The following is a 5525-nucleotide window of genomic DNA, read 5'->3' as shown; positions in this document are numbered from 1 at the left end:
TCTTTGGACCCTTGGCTCAAAGGCAATTTCAAAATAGTGAAAGAGGCCTTCACTCTTGGATTCGCACCATATGGGCCCAAATGGAGCCCCGTTATCCAATTGTTTCAACCTGAACAAAAACGAAAGGAAACCTTACGCGACTACATAGCACACATTAAGTACCTTGATTCACGTTACTAAGAAAGGGAACACTTGAGTGACAAGCAATTAATGGACCATTCCTTTTGGGTTTGCACAATCCAAAGCTTCACGGCCATCATTAGTGAGAAGGAGTCCTTAACCTTTGATCAAGCTTGCAAATGGGTGATCTTTCTCAATGACAATATGCAAGAAAGTGATTCCATGAGATTCCATGCAAGAAAGTGATTCCATGCAAGAATGCGATTCCATGCAATTCCATGCGATTCCATGCGATTGGCGACCGAGCCAATGACAACCCAAAGCCCATTTGTCACATTACCCTTATCTCCTCCCAGGCACCATGCATTAATGGTGGCACTACCTCGGATCCCCGCTTGCACATATCGCCACCACAACCTTCTATAGTGCCCATCTTTCCATTCCAACCGTTGTCTCTCAGGGCAAACCCTATTGATCATGGAAAGATTCAAACCTAGTCCATTGCTAAGCCCATGCGCTCCAAAACTCCTGAGGCACCCATAACACATCATTTTCCTTGCCTCACATGGACCCTAAACCAATTGTGCGCATTATAGGTGCACCCGCAAAGGAAACCACCTCTCCAGTGTTTCCTCTGCCATGGACCCCATAGAGTGGCTGAATACCCTTAAAAAAAAAGCCTATCCCATTGACACCATAATGTCATGGCGTGGGATTGACCATTACTTCAAGGATTTCCCTTTGCAATCAGTTTTTTAACTCCACGGTCAACGGTATGCCATCCCTCAACGTGTTGAGCATTCAACATGGGAAGATATCCATTGTCCCATTGAATGTAGTCACATGAATGCAAGTCAAATTCAAGAAGGCCAAAGAACCAAAGTAGTCCAACACCTTAGCTACCAAATGTGCCACATCCAAAAAGAAACAACACTCTAAGCACATTGGCAAAGGTACAGACTGGGTTACCATCAGAAGTGGCTTAACAAAAACCATATCCTCCTCCTCCGGAAGTGATGATCATGCCAAAATGGGACTCCCCCAAGCTATCCCGAGGAACCAAGCCAAACTACAAAAGCAGTTGGCCACATATCCTAATCTCATCCTCGAGAAGCAACGTCTTCAACAGACCCAAGCACTGGTACAGGACTGCTAGGCCCAACTCGAAGAACTACCATCAGCATTGCTGAACGTAGGCATACCCCTGGACATGCAATCCCCCGTAGAACTACTTACTTGATGACCAGAAAAAGAACCTGAACTTTCGCACCAAGTAAGGCGAGGCCGAGGAAGATCGTTTGTCAACTTGACGTTCACCCACAAAGATCTTGTCCCCCTGTCCCTCCTAATCCTCCATTGCCTATTCCACAAGAGGCCAAGACCAAATATCACGTTCACATTGAAGAACTTGATGCAGACAGTGACACAAAGTTCGACAAACACTCACAAGGTGCACACACAAAATTTGCTGAAATATTTTACCCTCCTACGGCACCCAAGTCTCAACCTAAAGCCTCGTCAAATAAGGACAAAATTGAACTTCCATAGACCATAGCTGAACCAGGCCCTGAAAATGACAAAGCTCCACATCAACGCGACCTTGCCGGCCTATTAACCTTTCTTTTCTCCCAAATCCAAATGCCCATTGGAACCTTGTTAATTACGAGGGAATCCGAATTTATGGAATGACCTTAGGGATTGGATGGAATGAAAAATACAGGCTTCCATCAAGGAGATGGACAACTTAGATTCTTCAGATGAATCTGAGCCCCATCATCCTGAATTACTTCATGAGAACCACCCACAACCCAAAGGTGCACCGACAATTCGAGTAAATGCGTTGGGTCACTACTTTAAAAGTGATGCCACAAATGCAATGCTTCCCATTTCCTACAAAGGACATGTGATCATAGCCATCTTGGATGGGGGTGTTGACATAAGCATCATCTCACAAGGACGTGTTGGGAAAACTTAGAAGAACCACCCCTCGATCACACCAAATTAATGATAAGGCTTACAAATGGGACATCCACAAAACCCCTTGGACTAGTGAGGACCTCAAGATTAAAGTCATTGACATGAGCTTCAAACACACATTTGTAATCATGGACTTTACTCACAGTGGCTATGATAGCATGGGAAGGCCCTTCATGATATTGACACGACTGATCCATGACTGGGACGACATAGATCATGTCTACCTTCACACAAATGGGATCACACACTCAAAGTGAACTTATGTACATGGAAGACACATCCCATGATGAGAGGTCCCTTCACCAAAGATTACGTGACCATAGCCAAGACTAACGATCTCTTTGTTTGCGAAGCTTGTCATCAAATCCTTGATGACATGGGGAGCCATACACAATCACTTTTGTCAATGACGATGTTACATTCCCGTAACGCCGCTACGGGCATTACCACAAGAGGGGACGGCCTCTGGCTCACCACCCAGCCATAGAGGAAGAATGAGGATTGCCCCTCATCCCCCAGGCTATATAGTGTGTGGCCTGCCGTCCACACTAGCCTGGCCGCCCATGACTCCGCACGGGCGTCCTCTCCCACTGAACCCCGGACATGGCCATCCGGTCTGCCGTCGGTCACAGGCATTACAGCCTACATGACATTACCCCCCCCTTAAGAAGAGTTTTCGTCCTCGAAAACAAACTGGGGAAACCTTTTGGAAATTGCACTACGGCGTTCCCAGGTTGCTACCTCCTCATCCCTATCTGTCCATTTAACAAGTACCGCCTGGTACACTTTATGTCGGGTTTGTCTATCACGATACTGTAGAATCTTTTCAGGTTCATGTGGTATCTTTGGTGGCTCTATCAAGTCCACCAAAATCTCTGGAGAAACTGCGTTCTCTAACCCGTGAACTGATTTCTTCAGTTTACTGACATGGAAGACAGGATGGACTTGAGAACTCTCCGGTAACTCAAGTTTATATGCTACGTCCCCAATCTTCTTAAGGATTTTAAAAGGACCACAATATCTCGGAGAAAGTTTATTACACTTTCTCGTTTTCATGGTTGCTGACTGCGCAGGAACCTTTAAACATACAAAGTCACCTTCTGCAAAGGTCACTTGTCTGCGTCCTTTATAGGCAAATGTTTTAGCGCGATCCTGTGCGCTACGAATGCTCTCGCGTACAGCTTTGAGCATATCATTCATATCTTCAAGGAAATCTTTGACAGATTGAATCTTCTCCTTTTCTAGGCCTACAGCCATCGGAGATCTCGGCTGGAATCCATACATTAACATGAATGGTGTAAATCCAGTCGTCGACGGAATTGTTATAAGCAAACTCCAATATGGGCAAATATTCTTCCCAATTTGATTGCTTCTTATCAACATAAGAACGCAATATATTTTCGAGTATTTGGTTAACTTTTTCAGTTTGACCATCAGACTCCGGATGATCTACCATACTCATACTCAGAGTAGTATCCAACTTTTTTGAAGACTTCCCTTCAAAAATGACTATTGAACTTTCTATCTCTATCCGACACTATATCTGCGGGCAGGCCATATAGCTTGTAGAGATGTTCAATAAAGAGTTTTGCCAACTCTGGCATTTTTGCAGTTTTCTTCATGGCAATAAACTTTGCCATTTTAGTTAACCTGTTCACTACCACCCACACCGAGTCATTCCCTCGACTCGTCTTGGGTAAACCGGTAATGAAATCCATGGAAATGCTTTCCCATTTCCCTTGAGGAATCTTCAGCGGATGGAGTAGTCCTCCAACCTTAAGACGTTCATGTTTATTGACCTACCACTTACTGCATTTTAGCACATAAGTCTGGACGTTCTTAAACAAACTAGGCCAATAAAACTGTCTTTTTACTAGTGCATAGGTCTTCTGAATCCCAGGATGACCCGCACTTAGACTATCAAAACTATACCCCGAAGACTCGGCTAGCCTCTCCGGACTAACTCTCGCCTCGTTACCCGTCGCACCTACGGCCAGTCTCTCCGGACTAGCATTATGTGCCGGCGAGGAAGGTGGGCGAGGCTGTGACAAAGTGCGTACGCATACAGCATGCCAGACCTCTGTAAAGACAGGATCATGCTCACACAAGCCATGATTTGGTATTTCAACCAAAACCCCAAGGCAAATTTATGCCTTGATTTTGCATCATGTCATTAGCACAGAAGCTAATGTACTGGAGAGCACTCTAGTAGCGCAAGTTCTTAGACTGTGCTACTAGATATTTGTAGACTACGCTACCATGTTGCATTACCAACTTGTTAAAATTTCTCGTTGGAAAGCTCTACAGCCAATCTAATCATGCATCACAAGGATTAGTTCCAAAGCTGAGAGATACTTTTCTCTTAGAGTAACATCTTTGCACAAGCATATGCTCTAGAATCTTGTTGAGTTTCTAACTACCATCAATCTACGGATGGTTAAACTCCATTCTAACTCAGAGTAAATGTAAGTTTTGAAGATTTCCCTTCAAATATAACAATCAAACTTCCTATCTCTTATGCCATACTATATATGCGAGCAAATCATATAGTATGTGGAGATGTTTGATAAAGATTTTGCACCACTACGGGTGTCTGGAGTTACATCCAAGCACTTACAAGTCTTTGTTGCTATTACCAGGTATTGTCTGGACTCACACAACTATTGGAGTTTATGTGATTCTTGAGGATATCCCTCCTTTCCCTCAAGAAAGGTTTTTGTCCTCAAAAACTCTACTCTCAAGCGGACTACGCGCTAGTGTCATAGGTCCAAGAATAAATCTAGACCATGTTTAATATCATATGTTATATTCTTGAGTATTCCAAGAAACTTTTAAACATCTTGCAACGAAGATGTGGTATAGTGTCTACGCACATATGGTGGTACTATTGATAAACTGCTTTGCAACAGATCAGTGGTTTCACACTTGTAACAAAGTGCTTCATTGTTGCATATTATTACCCTTTATCAAGAAAATTCCAAACTACTAATAACCACATTATCAATCCACAGATAATGACTGAGCTTGCTGTGAAGCCATAGGTTGCTAGATAATTGATGGTAATTACACAAGTCCAATGTCTCATTACATCATACATTCAATATAAATGCAAACATCACAGTACTTCGTGATGATGAACTTAGGAATTTCATCCTATCCCTGTTTGGTGTTGGTATGAAGTATAACTATGAGAACATTATTTGCTGCCTCCTCATCATAGCGGCAAAGCTACCTACCCATCACAGGTGGCAATCTCTACCAAGCTATAACCAATGACAAGCAAATAAACGAGTACTCTTGTAAGAACTTCATAACCATATCTCACACCCAACTCATAATCACTACGGATTAAATGCCAGGGCTTGCAAAATTGAATGTTATCTGATAGGTAGAGGGGATCATCAAACTACGGATGACCTCGACAACTC

The sequence above is a fragment of the Cibotium barometz genome, chromosome 5 (genome assembly GCF_041138505.1).
Source record: "Cibotium barometz isolate CiBa-2024 chromosome 5, ASM4113850v1, whole genome shotgun sequence".
NCBI classification, from domain to species: domain Eukaryota; kingdom Viridiplantae; phylum Streptophyta; class Polypodiopsida; order Cyatheales; family Cibotiaceae; genus Cibotium; species Cibotium barometz.
Note: the sequence above shows the minus strand (reverse complement) of the source record.